Genomic DNA, 18,520 nt, shown 5'->3' on the forward strand with positions numbered 1-18,520 from the left:
TCCAAACAGCTCCATTCTTCTAGGGTGAAGTTCACAGCAACATCCTCAAAGCTCCATTTTTGGCTTCTGATGCATCCACGTGATCTCACTATGGTCCTGTAGTCAGAAGAAATCACACAGCAGCTGGAGCTGTGTAGCCAGAGCAATGTCCCACAAGCAGATGCATGGCAATATGGGATAATATTCTTTGATTCCTTGTCTTTTCTTCTCCTGTGGTTTGGTGCTGCCTGTCCTCTTATGGTTTTGTTTGCTTGCATTCTCTGTGTGCAGAATGCCTTGAAGAATCTTTTGTAGTTGGGGCTTGGTGGTCATACATTGTTTTAGTTTCTGCTTATCATGGAAGACTTTTATTGCTCCATCTATTTTGAATGATAGTTTTGCTGGGTAGAGTATCCTGGGGTTGAAGATATTTTCATTCAGTGCCCGGAATACCTCACTCCATGCCCTTCTTGCTTTTAAGGTTTCCATTGAGAAATCTGCTGTGATTTTGACAGGCTTACCTTTGTATGTTGCCTGTTTTTGCTCTCTTACAGCCTTCAATATTCTTTCTCTATATATGCAACTATTGAACTTTGCCATAGTAGCATGAAATAAAACTATAATATACAAATTTTGAATTTTGTGTCATTTTCATGTGCCAAAAATATTATTCTTTGAATTTTTTAGCCATTAAAATGTAGAAAACTTACAAAAATTGGTGGCATCCAGATTTTGAATAGAAGGCCTGTGGCAGGAATGGCAGCTCTCCATTGTATTTAGAATCAAATATGACCCTGCAAGCCATAATTTGCTCACCACTGTTCTAAATTATTATGACCTGGTTGGGTTTTTTTTTTAAATGGTATGCAAGAAATAACATTATTTTTAAAATCAAGCATATTTGAGAACCATGAAATAGGAAAGAAAGAGCACTGACTGGGAAGTAGAAGGTATAGCTTTCAAATCCTACACTTGGTCCTTATTAGCAGAAGACTTTACTGAATTATTTCCTTTTTGCATTTCCTCATCAGAGTTGATAATAAAAAATCTTCCCTCCTTACCTAACTGGGTTGTTTGCAGATTAAATGGTAAAAGCTAGTCATCAGTTCCTCTTTCTTCCTGTCTCCCCCATCCCCTTCTTTCCATATTTTGGTGTATGAATTTGCTTCCTGCAGATAAATTAGTTAAGATTAGAAAACTAATTTAAGTGAATGTGTGTTAATATCAGTTTTAGAAATAAAGGAGCCTATGTGTTATGAATGCCTATATATTACAAAAACTAAAAACACTGGATATGTATGTACATATATCTATAGATGAATATTTCTATCTGTAGTTATCTATATCTCTTGTTTGATAGATAGATAGATATATAGATATAGATGTGCTATAAACTCCAATGCTAAATAAGGATCTGAAAAGTTACAGGGAGTGGTAGCTAGGTAGCATTGAAGGAGAATAACTGTGAAGGGTGAAAGACAGAGCATGCAAAAGGAATAGACTTTAAAGAAAATAAGGCAGGAACAAGGATTGAGACTAATAATTTAATACATTTGTTAATCAGCACTTAGATTCATGGCTGTGGAGATGACCCTGTATATGCTCTTATGAATACAACATAAACACTTGAAACCAACATTGCCATGTCAAAGTCATATTTCAATGCCAGAAGTCTTTTCTTGAAATAACACTTTTAGGGGCCCAAGGGTAGCTCTGAAATCTAGTGCTTGCCTGGCATGTACAAGGCCCTTGGTTTAATCATCAGTACTGAAGAATAAAACAGACAAATAGCACTTTCTTCCTATGAAGTTATTTTTCAGTAAAATATTCATCTACTAGTAAGCTACTAGAATGACCCAGGAGTCACCTGACCCCTATTTATTAAGTGCTCAAAGATAACCTCTAATGTGGAAATCTACCTTTTAAATCAGTTATCTCTAAATAAGACATAATATCAGTGTCAAAGAAAAGCATCTTATTCCCAGGATTTTACTACAGGTAGTATGAGAAATTTGATTCTACATAATGTTGAGTTGCTATTCCTGCCATGCACCTTCTATTCAGTTCAACAAGCATTTCTGGAACACTTCTCATGAGTAAGGCACTACGTAAGACCACATCCCTAGCAATGGATTCAAAGTAAAAACAGACATGTCCCTGGCCCCCAAGGAGGTTCTAGAATGAGATAGGTATGCAATATCACAGGAAATATGAACAATGAAAAGAAAAGCATGTAAGAGGTTTAATAGCAAAGGTGGGAGAAAAAGTGATTAATTCTAGCTGAAGCTAAGAGACTGGGGTAATGGCATACAGCCTAGAATGAGAATACTGAAGTACGTTATAAAAACAAATAGTAGTAGCTGATGCATATAGAGAATTTATTATGCACTGGGCATTAGTTTACATTAACTCATTGGATACTTTCAAAAATCCATTCTCACCTATCCCTAGAAGTTAGAAATGAGATTGTGAAACACTGTTCAGTTTCTGCCAGTGGCCTGAATGGAAGACACATAAATTCAGAAGTATGAATCAGACACATTGGCATTCGCACATGGAAGTCTTCAAAATCAACTTGTGGAGAATGGCAGAGACAAATAGAGAATGAGAATAAAATAGTGTACAAATACAAAGATGAAGAGATAGCATGAGCAAGCCTGAAGAAAGGAGAAAGAGTGCCTACTTAAATGGATATTGTCAAGCTTTTCTTTCAAGTTTGCATGATCTTTATTCAAACAGCCTGTAGATGTAACTCATATTTTTCTTGAAAACCTTACTGGTTCAGCTTAGGTCTATTTCCATCCCCAACAATGGTAGATGTAGCTTATTGGACTAAGATTGATCATGTAACTCACCTTTAAAGTAGCAACTTTCAACATTGTAGATGCCCAGGCAGTGAATGGCAGTTTGAAAAGTGAGTCAGAAATGAGTCAGAAGCCTAGAAAGAAAAAAAATTAAAGTGACTATAGCTAATTGAAATCTGATATCCTGAGGCCTTTTTAGGCCCTGCTTTTGGTCCATTCTCCTTGGATTCCACAAGGTACTTCAGTATCTTGCCAATAAAATTCCTCTATTTTTGGCTTGCTATGATATGTTAAGTGGGAGTTTTAGTTATTACAAGGAAAACAATCTTATTTGAGACCAAAAGGCGAATGTGGGAAATGATTTTGTAAGGAGGGTAACTTTTCAGCATGCCCAGAGTGTATTTTTTCTTTGATTCACAGCAGTATGTATTACTACCTTTATAAAATTGAGCAGACAGTAAAGTTATTTTACAGAATGTTAAAATATTAAAGAGTAAGAACTTAAGTGCTTTGAGTACTGTGGATTGGCATTTCTTTATCTCTACTGTATATACTATGTTTAGATCCTTTATTACAAATCTGTTGGATTTAATGTTTAGAATTTCAATGATTAAGATAGGATGGGACAAAGAATATGCAGTCATGTATTAAAAACTCTATTGTGCATAAAACCCAACTGAACAGAAAAGATTCAACCATGTACAGGATTCTATTTTTCTCATGTACTTGCTCACAGAAAAACAAGAAAGTAGCTTGGCATTTTTGATGAAAGTTTCCCCAAATACAAGAGGGATTTTCAAATGTGGTTGGGTTTTTTGAAAGGATCCCATTGTGTGCTATTCATTATATGAGAGAAAAGATTTGGATATTGGATCTGAAACTCATAGCTAGGCATGTGAAAGTATATTTAGGCCTGATGAAAGCTTAGGCCCTTTGTTCATTTCTGCTCTGCTTATCTTATAGAACAATTCTGAGGACCACATGACTTTGGAAAAAAAGTGTTTTTTAATTTCCACAGCATGTAAATGTGAGGAATTTAAAAAAGGAAGGAACTAATGTTTGTTGACTAGTATGTCATTTCATTTACCCTGCAGAATGATCCCATAGTTTTCACCCCTCATTTTACAGATGAGGATATGGAGGATCACTGGAGCTTTAAATTATATCAAAACTACAGCAAGAATCACCTTTTCATACTAAAAGTTTATTTTCTGAGTCTCAAAATTCTAATTAATTTATCATCAAATTTCAAGGTAACTATGAGAGTCCTTGAATACAATGATTCAGTGAGTTGTGAATAGTCTATATGATGAAATCAACTAATGAGGATCCATGGTACTTCCCTGTTATACTAGTCGTGACTCAATTTGGTAAGAACTCATTTTCTTCACTGGATGTATAGCAGGACAGGAATTTGGGTTCTTAAAGAAGACTAAAGGAACATGGTGTCATATGCCAATATCTACCATCCTTTCCATCATAACTAGCACCAAATTGTGTTCTTACAAGAGGTTCCCAGTGGAGGTGGTGAGAATAGAAATCCAGCCATATCTTTTCTGCCCTAGCCTGGCACAATTTTATGAAGTTGCTTCATTTCAGAGGAAGTTCTTCGCCAGTCTGCCCAAGGGTATTCACAAAGCCCCATGCTCCTGGGGCTACATAAGCCAAGGAAAGGGTGGCTTTTACTGATTCATAAAAGGCACCCTATTAACTAGTGGCTTTCTTTAGAAAGCACATCTTAATATCAGGAAAAAGCAATTCTTGAGCTGAGACTAAAAACAGAGCTATATGTATTCCATTATTGCTTAGGTGTCCCTCAAATAAAGTGTTAGTCTTAGAGACACAGATTTTGCAAATTCATTATGTAAATGACTTATATTTTCAGCCAGCCAATAAAAAATCTTCAGAAATCCAATAGCAAAGATAAATGTAATCCTTTTTATCTGGTCACCCCATTTGCAGACAGTCAACATGGGTCTAGATCAGAGGGGCAGGTATTCTGAAGTGATGCCCTGCCCCTCACTGTGCAAGGCTCTATACAAAACTCTCTGTCGTAATTATATAGCATATCATGAAATTCTGGCCTTGCCTTTAATTAGAGATCTTGTTTCTGGTAGAGAAAGGCAGAAGGCAACCAGGAGGAATGGAGACAACATTCCAGATCTAGATCCTCTTGAAAGGACACCAAGAAAACCGGTTCTCTGTGTGGTGCTGGTCTTTTACGATCTGCCTTTATCTTAATAATACCTTGAAATTACATTTATTAATAATTAATTTTAAATGAAAAAATTATAGAGCTTATACTCACCCATGCCCTAATATGCTATGTGTGAGAGCTATTATATAACTAGGGTGCAGGTATTGTATGTAACTGCAGGAAGGCCATGGAGCAGTGGTACTTGGCTGATGCGCAGATTTAACATAGCAGGCCTGAGACTGATGAAAAGCCTACTTATAAAGTTTGTTAGTGACTAGAGTCTGGGGACTTGTATTTGAGAAGAGTTCGCACCACTTCCTAAACTGTTTTTGCAAACAGTATCATTTATGCTGAACACCTGCTTTTCCTTCTGGAAGTTTGGAATACTGTCACTTGCTAATTAGAGATTGCTTACATTACCAGTTCCTAGAAGCCTTGTATATTGAGGCACTAATGAGTTTCCATGGTAGGATAACACTGAACATGTTCTGTCACAACTCCATACTGAAGGAATTAAATGTAGTTTCTCTGATGCCACTGGGTGAGCACTTCTGAAGTCTTCTGTTGTGTCCTCCAGACTTTGCCCCATGTAACTTTTACCTTTGCCTGTTTTACTTTGAATCTTTTCATTGTGATAAATTATAGGCATCAATAAGTCTCTATACTGAGCCCTGTGAGTCCTCCTATTATTGAATCTGGAATGGACTTGGGGACCCTCAACACAGATGAACATCAAGTGTCATGGAAGCAACAGAAGGAAACAAGCAGAAAAGATGTTATATCTGCTGGTCTAAATAACCAGCTTTTCAAAGAAAAATATCTCCATTCCAAAGAGCACATGTAAATTTCTATCTTGTTTTTATTACCCAAAGATTTTGAGACACATTACAAAAGAATATGCATAATAATAGAAGTATGATATCATTATATAAAAATGTACATATGTACATAAGGAAAAAAGACTGGAAAGAATGCAATAAATGTTAAGTTGTTTTCTCCAGAGGATGTGATACAATTCTAATGCTTAGTTGTTTCTTCTTCTGCCTAACTTAGTTTCCACATTTTCTGCAATGGGCACATATTGCTTTTATATTGAAGAGAAAAAAATGATTACACAAAATTCAATGAAAATGTAATTAGCAATAAAAATATCAAAGAAAATATACAAAAGTGAAAGAAGCCATTACTAAGACAAAAACATTGAAAATACACATACAGACTGTAAAGACCTCTACAACTGCTAACATTCCTCTCTCAAATTTGACTCTGACTTGCCTGACAGGAAAGACAAAATAGATATGGTTAGCCCAGTGAGTGATAAAGAAGGCATAGTATTTTTATCATTGTATAATAAATTGCCACAAACATAAAGGCTTACAATACACCAGAAGTCCAGCAGCCAGGACTGAGTTTTCATCTGAGTCTCAGGGCGGGGGGGAGGAGTCTGCTCCCAGTTTAATTTTCTTTGTTAGTAGAAATTGTTCCTCACAGTTGTTCTACTGAGATTCCAATTTTCTCAATATGTGGCTCCCCTCCATTTCCTGGCAAGCAATGATAAGCTGAATCTGTTTTCTGCTTTATATACCTGACTTCCTCTCTCATCTCTGACCTTAGATTGAAAGGGCTCATGTAACTGTATCACTGAGATAATCTCCTTCTCTTAAAATCAACTGTTTTTTGTGCCATATAATACAACTGAATCATGGAAATGAAACCTATCATATTCACAATCCCTTGAATTATACAGAAAATAGATCACAGGGTATAAAAGAGTTTGGGAATCATCTTAGAAGTCTGCCTACCACACACAGAATGTGTGATTCTGCATATTCAGAGAAAAGTAGAATTTAGATGCTTTGTTTATGTAGATATAGTCATTCTATCCCCCATTTCTGTGTACAGAGATAGACATAGGGTATGACATACTGTTCCTTGTGTGAGCTCCCATCATGCTTGAATGCCCCTTTCAGTTTGAATGTTTATCTTTTGAGAAAATCTGATGAAAACAAGGTGAGAAGGAGGGAGCAATTGGCTGAAGATAGTGGGAGGAGAGGTGCCTTGGGCAAAGTAGAAGCTGATTGACAAAAAGGTAGCCACAGGTTGGAGAATGAGCAGTTAACTATGAGTCTGAAACTAGAATTCTAAGACCTAGCTCTACCTCTATCTAGTCATGTGGACTTGGAATTGTTCAAGTCCCTTTCTTTCTCTAGAATTACCTTGAAGTCCATTCTTTTCTTCCTCTTTGTATTATTTTTTTTAAAAATCCAACTATATCTGCCTCTTGAGTAGCAGGACAGATACTCAGTACTACACCCAGCCCCTTGTATTTTAAAATAGATTTTATAAACTAAAGGAATAATATGTTTTTTAGCATTTCTTTTTAAAATTAAATTTTAACTGATACAAAATAAAAATTGTACATACTAATGGGATACTTTGTGACTTTTTTCTATGTTATATTTTGATACATGTATACATTGTATAATATTTAAATGAAGTTAAACATATCTATCTCTCAAACATTTGCCATTTTTTTTAAAAATTGTTTTAAATATATAATAGTTGCACAGGGGTTTTTGTTGTGACATTTTCATGTATATATATATACATATATATATATGTATATATATATACATATATATATATATATGTATATATATATACATATATATATATATATATATATATATATATATATATATACCCAAGTTTGCTTCATACCCTCCATTATTCTCCCTCCTACCCCATTCCCCTTATTAAAATAATATCAACTGGTTTCAATGATCTATATTAATACATGTTTAGAAAGTACATCAACTATATTCACCCTCCTTTACACCCTTCATTTACCCTCCCCCTCCCACTAGTGCCCTTCCCTTGACATGACCTATTTTACATTACTTTTGTTTACTGTTTAAGTGTATATTCATTGTTAAGTGCAGACTTTGCTATGATATTTTACCTGTAAATATATTGTGCTTAAATCAGTTTAACCCTCTCCACTGCTTTCTCCCCTTCCCCCACCCTGAATTTTTCAACAGTTTTCAGTGTGTTTCACTGTCTTGTTCCTATACAGATGTGATATATTTCATTATTATTCATTATCATCCTGTTTTTCTTTTCTTGCTCAATCTCCTCTAACATTCCTAATTTGGGAAACATGTTTTGCATATATTTATATGTATATATGATAATGCCTGTACTTGTATTGAAACTCTCTTCCACATGTGAAAGAAAATATGCAACCTTTTGTCTTTCTGAAACTGGCTAACTTCACTAAAGAGGATGTTCTCCACTTGCATCCGTGTACCTCAGAATGACAAAATTTCATTCTTCTTTATGGCTGAATAAAATTCCATTGTATATAAATACCACATTTTCTTAATCTGTTCATCAGTTGTAGGGCATCTGTGCTGTTTCCATAGCTTGGTTATTATGAGTAATGCTGTAATAAACATGGTTGTACAAGTGTCTTTATTGTATCCTGACTTAATTTCATTCAGATATCTACCTAGGAGTCATATTTCTGGATCATATGCTAGCTATATTTTTAGTTTTTAGAGGATTCTCCATACTGTTTTCTCGATAGTGTTTGTAATAGTTTACATTCTTATTATCAATATGTGAGGGTTCCTTTTCCCCCTCTGCATCCTAGCCAACATTTGTTGTTGTTTGTGTTCTTTTTTTTATATTCAATCAATGCTGAATATTAAGCAGTGTGTATATTTAATACCGTTACACTTCTTTTTTTGTTATTTTTTTTTATTCACATGTGCATACAATACTTGGGTCATTTCTTCCCTCTGCCTCCCCTCCCCCACTGTCTTCCCAGTTCCCCCCTCAGTTCCAGGCAGGTCTTGTTCTGCCTTTATCACTAGTTTTGTTGAAGAAAAGAGACAAGCCTAATAAGGAAGACAAAGTGTTTTTGCTAGTTGATTGAGGATAGCTATACAGAAATATTCCTAGCATTGCTTTCATGTACACATGTTATGACCCATGTTGATTCATCTCTAATTGACCTTTACCCTGGTTACTGATCCCCTTCTCATGATAACCTCTGTTGCTTTAAGGTTTCTATATTAGTTCCTCTGGAGTGGAGATATCAAACGCTTTTGTGTTTTGGGTTTTCTACCTATTTCTGTATCACCAAAATGTGCCCTCCCCTTGTCATGTGGTCCCAGTCCAACCATATTGCTGCATTTGCCTTAGATCTTGATGATAGCCTTTTTGACAGGAGTGAGGTGGAATCTTAATGTGGTTTTGATGAGCTTTATCTTATGGCCAAGGATTTTTTTTTTCATGCATTTTTTGGCCATTTGCACTTTTCCTTTAAAAAAGCTCTGTTCAGTTCATTTTCCCATTTCTTCATTGGCTAATTGACTCTTTGGGAGTCTACTTTTTTTAACTCCCTGTAAAATCTAGTTATTAAATCTTTGTCAAAGATAAACATTCAAACTGAAAAGGGCATTCAAGCAAAGATTTTCTCCCATTCTGTGGGCTACTTATTCACTCTGATGACCATTTACTTTACTGTGCAGAAGCTTTTTAGTTTCATGTAGTGCCATTTGTCAATTCTTTCTCTTAGTTGTTGAGCCATTAGAGTTCTATTTAGGAAGTTATTGCCTTTGTTCCAGTGTTTTCCTTACTCATTCCAACACTAATTTCAAAGTTTCATGCCTTATATTAAAGTCTTTGACCCACTTTAAATTGATATTTGTATGGGGTGTGGGACATGGATCCACTTTCAGTCTTCTACATGCAGATATACATTTATCCCAGCAACATTTTTAAAGAGGCTGTCTTCTCTCCATCATATGGTTTGAGTGTTTTTGTCAAAACTCAGGTGGCTGTAAGTGTGCAGATTCATAGCTGGGTCTTCTATTCTTTTCCACTGTTCTTCATATCTGTTTTTGTGCCAGTACATGGTGTTTTCTTGCTATGGCTCTATAGTATAGTTTGAAGTCAGGTGTTGTGATACCTCCAGTATTGCTCTTTTTGCTCAGTATAACCTTGGTTATTTACAGGCTTTCATTCTTTCTCATGAACTTTAGGGCTGATTTTTTCAATCTCTATGAGGAATGTCATTGGAATTTTGATGGTTATTGCATTGAAGATATAGATTGGTTTTTGTAATATAGCCACTTTTACAATTTTAACTCTGCCAATCCACGAACATGACTGATTTTTCCATCTTCTAGATATCTTCTTCAATATCTTTCTTCAATAGTTTAAAGTTTTCACTGTCGAGGTCTTTTACTTACTTTGATTATTCCTACATATTTTTGAGGCTGTTGTAAATGGAATTATTCCCTAAAGTCTTTCTCTTCTGTTCATTTCTATATACTATTCTGGTATATAGAAAAAGGCACTCACTTTTGTATATTGATTTTGTATTTTCCTAATTTGACAAAGGTGTTCATGATGTCTAAGTGTGTTTTGGCAAAGTTTTTAGGGCCTTTTAGGTACAAGATCATGTCATCTGCAAATAGGGATAATTTGACTTTTCCTTTTCCTATTTGAACTCCTTTTATTTCTTCTTGTCTTATTGCTTTGACTAGGAGTTCCAAGACTCTGTTGAATAAGAGTGGAGAAAATGAACACACTTGTTTTGTTCTTAACTTTATTGAAAATGTTTTCATTTTTCCCCATTTAGAATGATGTTGGGTATAGGTTTGTTTTATATAACCTTTATTATGTTGAAGTACATTCCTTTTATTCCTAGTTTCACCAGAGATTTTATTAAGAAAGGGTATTTTGCCAAAAAACTTATTTTGCATCTATTGAGATAATCATGTGGTTTTTGCTCTTCCTTCTGTTTATATACTGTATTGCATTTAATGATTTGCATATGTTAAACCCACCCCGCATCCCTAGTATGAAACCAACTTGATCATGGTGTATGATGTTTCTGATACATATTGAATTCAGCTTGCCAGTATCTTACTGAGAATTTTTACAACTGTATTCATTAAAGAGATTATCTGGTAATTTTATTTTTGTTGTGTCCTTGTCCAGTTTTGGGATGAGTGTAAATTGGCTTCAAAGAAAAAGTGTGGTACTATTCCTTCCATTTCTATTTCATGGAAAAGTTTGAAGGATGTTGGTATTAGTTCTTCTTTAAAAGTCTGGTAGAATTCAGTACTGAATTTGTCAGGTTCTTGGCTGTTATTTTTAGGGAGATTTTTTATTGCTGTTTCAATTTCATTACTCATTACAGATCTATTTAAGTGATTGATATCCTCTTGGGTCAGTTTTTGTTGATCATATGTGTCGAGAAATTTATCTGTTTCTTCTAGATTACCCAAATGGGTTTTTGAAGTGTTCCTAATGAACTTTTGTATTTCACTGGTGTTTATGGTGATGTCTCATTTTTCATTTTTAATTTTACTAATTTGGATCTTTTCCTTCCTTATTTTAGTCATTTTATCAATCTTATTTGTTTTTTCGAGGAACTAATTTTTTTGTTTCTTTGTATGTTTTTTCTAATTGGTCTGTATGTCATTGATTTCAGCCCTTAGTTTTATTACTAATCTCCTTCTTCAGGTTTTGGGTTTAGCTTGTTCTTGTTTTTTTAGAAGATTGAGATTCAGTATTAGGTCATTTATATGAGATCTCTCTGTATTTTTAATGTATGCATGCACAGCTATAAACTTTCTTCATAGCACTGCTTTCACTGTATCCCACAAATTCTGGTAGGTTGTGTTTTCATTTTCATTAAGTTCCAGGAACTTTTTGTCTAATTCCCTTATTTCTCTGATGACCAATTGGTAATATGGCAATGTAGTTTTCAGTCTCCAAGTGTTTTGCTATTTTCTTTTGTTGTTGAGTTATTGTTTTATTCTGTAATAGCCAGATACTATGCACAGAGTTACTTCAATTTTCTTTTATTTGTTAAAACTTGCTTTATGACCTAAAATATGATCCATTTTGGAGAAAGCTCTATGGGCTGCTGAAAAGAATGTATATTTTGTCATTGCTGGATAAAATACTCTGTAGATGTCTGTTTTGTCAATTTGGTCTATGGTGTCATTTAATTCTGAAGTTTTTAAATTAGTATGTTTGGTCTGGTTGACATATCTTTTGGTGGCAGTGGAGTATTGAAGTCTCTGGCTATCATTGTTTTGGGGTCTATCTGTGCTTTTATATCCAGTGGTATTTGCTCAGTGAATTTGGGTACACCAGCATTGAGCATATATAAGTTGACAATTATTAGTTTGTTTTGATGTATTGTATTAGTATGAAGTGATCTTCTTGGTCTCTTTTGACTAATTTTGGTTTGAAGTCTATTTGGTCTTTTATAAATAATGGTACTCCTGACTCTTTTCAGGTACTGTTTGTTGGAAAGTCTTTTACTACTCTTTCAGTCGGTGAGATGGATTTCTCATAAACAAATGGTTGGGTATTACTTTTGAATTCAACTTGCCAATTTATGACTTTCAATGGGAGCATATAGACCATTAACATTAACACTAAATGTTAATGTTGAGAGGTATGTGGTAATTCTTGCCATTTTGTTGCTGTTGGTGTACATGTGTATATGTGTGTGTGCAATTGATTCCTTGCTACTCTACAATTGCTTATCTGCTCATTTCTTGATTTAATTTTCCCATCCTTTCATGGTTGTGTTTATTTTCATATTCAGTGTTTAAAAGTCCTTTGAGTACCTTCAGGAATGCTGGTTTAGTGGTCTATATTGTTTTAGCTTGTGTTTACCATGAAAGGTTTTCACTTCTTCTTAAATTATAGATGATAGCTTTGCAAGGTCGAATATTCTAGGTTTGAAATTGTTTTATTTCAGTGCTTGAAATACCTCATTTCATGCCCTTCTTGCTTTTAAGGTTTCTATTGAGAAATCTGCTATTATTTTGATGGGTTTACTCTTATAGGTGATTTGACTTTTTTACAGTAAACCTAGAGGAATGTAAGAAGCTATTTTTAACAAGCTGGATAGCCTGCACTTGCACTTTGGATCATCTTTAGTGGACTGGAAACTACTAAGATTCAGAAAAAAATATTAATAAAACACCCCCACCAGTGGTACAGCATGTTGCTAATGGTACCCACACAACTGAATGGAATATAAACACCTCTCTCTGGTGTCAGAAGGACTCAGGTTGGCAATAGTGGCCTGTGGGCTGTGGACCACAAAAGCAGGAATCAAATGTTCCCTTTCTCCACAGTCCAAGATTCCACAGGCTTTTGCAGGGTTTGCAGCTCTGTGTGTCAATTTTTTAAAAAAGTTTCCTTTATTGTTGTGCTGGGTAGGGGTACATTGTAGTATTTACCTTAACATAGGTTCGTACAATGTATCAACTATATCAAGTATTAATGCACCCCCTCCACTGCTCTCCTTCATCCTCCCTCCCCCAATTCCTGGAACAGTTTCGACAGGTATCATTTTTGCATTTCATACATATGTACACATTATTTGCACTGTATTCATCCTTCTACCTCCTTTCCCCACCACCTCCCCCTCCCACCATTGCCAGCCTCCTCCTACTTGCATAACCTGCTGCACCCTCCTTTTCTCTGATTTTATACAAGAAAAATAATAAAAGATAAAAAGAAAAACGTGATGTTTTTGCTAGTTTGAGGTAAAGAGAGCTACACAGGGAGATTCCTTGTGTTGTTTCCATGCATATATGTATTACAACCCCAAGTAATCTTCACAAGTCCTCTTCACTACTCCTTAGTCCCCTTCCCATGGTGGCCCTAGCCAGTTTAAGATTTCTATCTTCATTCCTGTAAGCACATAAACCACATTCAAGTTTTTGGTTTCCTTCCCTTGCCTTATGCCTCCCATGCCTCCCACGTGTGGTCTCTCCTTAGTGTAACCGATGTCCAATAATATTGTTACATTTGTTTTAGGTCTATAATCCACATATGAGGAAGAATATGCAGCCTTTGGCCTTCTGAGCCTAACTTTGCTTAAGATGATGTTCTCCAGTTACAACCATTTATCTGTAAATGACAAAATTTCATCTTCTTTGTGGCCAATTTATTGTGCATAAATACCACCTTTTATTAATCCTTTTGCCAGTAGTGGGGCATCTTGGCTGTTTCTATAGCTTATCTACTGTGGAAAGTGCAGGTACCTTTCTTGTAGCCTGTCTCACATTCCTCTGGCTATATCCCAAGGAGTGGTATTGATGAATCTTATGGCAGATCTATTTTTAGTTTTTAAAGGTACCTCCATACTGCTTTCCATAATGGTTGTACTAGCGTATATTCCCACCAGCAGTGTATGAGGGTTCCTTTTTCTCTGCATCCTTGCCAATGTTTGTTGTCATTTGTGTTCTTGATGGTAGTCACTCTAACAAGAGTGAGGTGGAATCTCAGTGTGGTTTTGATTTGCATTTCCTTTATGACCAGGGATGGAGAACAATTTTTCATATGATTTTTAGCCATTTGGACGTTGTACTTTGAAAAGGCTCTATTTAGCTCATTTGCCCATTTCTTCATTGGGTCATTATTTTTTTTGGAGTTTAGTTTTCAAGCTTTCTGTATATTCTGATTATCAGTACTTTGATGTATAGGTGGAAAAGATTTTTCTGACATTCTGTGTGTGGCCTCTGCAATTTAGAAACCATTTCTTTTGCTGTGCAGAAGAAATGTAATTTCATGTAGTCCCATTTGTCAATCCTTTCTCTTAGTTGTTGAACCAATTGAGTTTTACTGAGGAAGTCCTTGCCTTTGCCTATTGCTTCCAGTGTATTCCCCACTCTTTCCTGTAAGGAAAGGTTTCAGGTCTTATATTAAGGTCTTTAATCCACTTTGAGTTGATACTAGTACAGGGTGACAAACACAGATTTAGTTTCAGTTTTCTGCAGACAGATATCCAGTTTTGTGAGCAACATTTGTTGAAGAGGCTGTCTTTTCTCCATCATATGTTTGTGATGCCTTTGTCAAAAATTAGGTGAGTGCAACTGTGTAGAATCATATCTGGGTCTTCTATTCTGTTCCACTGGTCTTCATATCTGTTTTTGTGCCAGTACCATGTTGTTTTATTGCTACTACTTTGTAGTGTATTTTGTATTGTGATACCTCCAGCATTGCTTTTTTTGCTCATTATTGTCTTGGTTATCCACAGTCTTTTGCATTTACAAATGAACTTTAGTGTTCTTTTTTCAATGTTTGTGATGAATATCATTGGAAATTTGGTGGAAATTGAGTTGAACATGTAGAGTGCTTCTGATACTATAACCATTTTTACTATGTTGATTCTGCCAATCCATGAGTATGGGAGATCTTTCCATCCTCTGTAGTCTTTTTTTATTTCTTTCTTCAATGGTTTGTGATTTTCCTTTTAGAGGTATTTTGAATCATTTGTTAAGTTTAGTAGACTTGGAAAAATTTCTAAATACATATAACTATTCAAAATAGAATCAAGAGGATATTAATCACCTAAACAGATCTTTAACATGGAATGAAATTGCAGCAGCAATAGTCTCCCAAAAATAAAAGTCCAGGACCTGACATATTCTTCACTAAATTACATCAGACATTTAAAGAAGACCTAATTCCAACACTCCTTAAACTTTCCCATGAAATAGAAAGAGAAGAAATTCTGCAAAACTCTTTCTATGAAGCTAGTATTACACTCATCCCAAAATCTGACAAGAGGACAACAACAACAGCAATAAAAAGAAAATTATAGGCCAATCTTTTTAATGAGCATAGATGTAAAAATCCTCACTAAAATAATGGCAAACTGAATTCAAGAGTATATAGAAAAGATCATACACCATGACCAAGTCGGCTTCATCCCTGGGATGCAGGGATGGTTCAACGTACACAAACCATTAAATGTAATATAGCATATTAATAGATGCAAAGAGAAAAACTACTTGATCATCACAATAGCTGCAGAAAAAACCTTGGATAAAAGTCAAGACCCTTTAATGGTAACACCTCTGATGAAACTAGGAAAAGAAGGAATGTATCTTAACATAATAAAGACTATATATGACAAACCTATAGTTAACAGCATACTTAATGGGGAAAAACTAGAACCATTTCCCCTAAAGTTGGGAATGAGACAAGGGTGCCCACTCTCTCCACTCCTATTCAACACAGTCTTGGAATTCCTAGCCAGAGAAATAAGATAGGAAGAAAAATTGAAAGGAATACAAACAGGTAAAGAAGTAGTCAAACTATCCCCTTTCACAGATGACATGATCTTATACCTAAAATACCTGAAAAACTCCACCAAAAATCTCCTAGATACCAGAAAAAGCTTCAGCAAAGTGGCAGGATACAAAGTCAACCTACAAAAATCAATAGCCTTTATATATACCAACAATGGAAAACAATTTCATTTAAAATAGCCTCTGTGTGTCAATTTTTTGTACTTCACATGGTCTTTTGAGGACTGGAGGCTACTCTGTTCCAGGAAGAAGGAAACACAAGACTGCAACTGCCAGCTGTGCAACAGCGTGGCATGTTGCTGGCAGTACATGCACAACTGGGACATGTTTGCACTACAAAAATGTTAGTTAGAGGTAAGCCATTGTACATATGGTCTGCCTATGTATTGTCTACCTCTTATTTAGCAAACTAGGCAGACCACCTGTTCTTGCTGTTATTATCCTAAGGTTGTCTTTCAGGCTTGTGGGAGCTTGGCGTTCTGAGGTCTATCACCAATCTTCCATCTTGGTTTCTCTCATTTTCTTTTCTTTCTTTATCCAAAAATTTGGAATAAAGAGCATTCTGAATTATTCTACATCATATCCCAATGTCTCAGCATCTTTTCTTGGATATATCCTGCTAGATATAAGGTCAATTGTGCCACACTTACCAAAATGTAGTTCAGGGATCAGCAGAATTGGAATTACCAAGAAGCTTGTTAGAACTAGTTTCAAGACATCCCTATAGACTTTTTAATTAGAATCTGATTTTCAATATGAATACTGCTTGAGCTACTTGCACATTAAAGTTCAGGAATGCTGCTCCCTTAGTGAACCCTGTAGCTAAGACTCCCTATAATCCTGATGGCCTGAGATCTAAAACCCTATTACCTGTTCTATTATCCTTTACCTCTACCTCTTCAAAAAATGAAAAGAGCTATGAAACAACAATAATAATGGACTTGGGTTCTGGTTGTAAGCTCATCTCACTTTAAGAAGCTATAGTCGAGTTGATCCTAAAATTCACATGGAAATGTAGGACACCCAAAATAGCCAAAATAGAATACCAAAGCTTGAAGATGAATGCTTCCTAAAGTTTAAACTCAAAAGTTATTACCAAAAATGGACTTGGGGCATGGTTTAAGTGGTAGAGTGCTTGCCTAGCAAGCTTAATGTCCTCGAGTTCAAACCCCATTATCAGCAAAATAAAATAAAACTTACTATAAACAATATTGGAGGACTTCCTAAAGTCTGAGTTCAAAACTTACTACAAAGATACAGTAATGAAGACAGTGTAGTAGTAGCATTAAGACAAACATAGAGGTCACTGAATAGGATGGAGAATACACAAATAAATGCACATAAATATGTGTGCAATACCCATATTATCCGGGTAGCAATATCATTCAGCATAGAACAAATTATCTTTGCAAGAAATGGCACTGAAACAACTGAATGTCCATATGCAAGAGAATGAATATGGATCCCTACTTCACACCATAATCAGAAATTAATTCATAGTGGATAAAATATATACATGTAAGAGCCAAAGTGATAAAATTTCTCAGAAGTAAACAAAAGGCAAATCTGCAAGGCCTTGGACTTGGCAAATTTTTTAAGCATGACACCAAAATCACATTCAACCAAATAAAAAAGTGAATATATTATGCTTGATTAAAATGTCTTAAAATGTTCTTTAAAGGAGCTATCAAGACAGTGAAAAGGCAACCAAAAATGGAAGAAATATTTAGAATTCACATATCAGATAATGATTTAATATCCATAATATATAAGAAGCTCTTTTAACTCATCAGTTAAAGAGATAGCTAAATTAAAATATGGGAAAAAGACCTGAGTAGTCATTACCCCAAGGACATTATGCAAATCTAAATAAGCCAACAAAAAGATGTTAAACATCATTAGTTATTAAGGAGACACAATCAAAACCACAATTAAGTAACACTTCATATCCATGAAGATAGTGATGATAAAAGAAAGAAAATGAAAAATAACAAATGTTTGCTAGAATACAGAAAAATTGGAACACTTTTGTCCTTCTATTAAATGTGCTTGTGGAAAATAATTTGACAATTCCTCAAAAGGCTAAATATAGCTTTCCCATGTGATTCACTAAATCAAAATAATAAAATAATGTACAACATATTTTCACACAAAAATATGTTTACAAATGTTCATAGCAGTATCATTCATAATAGCAAAAAGTAGAAACACCATAAATACCTATCAATGGATTGATACTTGAACAAGATGCTACCTAGGTATAAATAGGAATAATCTAACATACATGTTGCAACATGATTGAACCTTGAAAACATGTGCCAACTGAAAGAAGCCAGACACAAAAGGTCGCATATGATTCCATTTATCTGAACTATCCAGAATAGACAATTTCA

The sequence above is a fragment of the Castor canadensis genome, chromosome X, assembly GCF_047511655.1.
Source record: "Castor canadensis chromosome X, mCasCan1.hap1v2, whole genome shotgun sequence".
NCBI classification, from domain to species: Eukaryota; Metazoa; Chordata; class Mammalia; order Rodentia; family Castoridae; genus Castor; species Castor canadensis.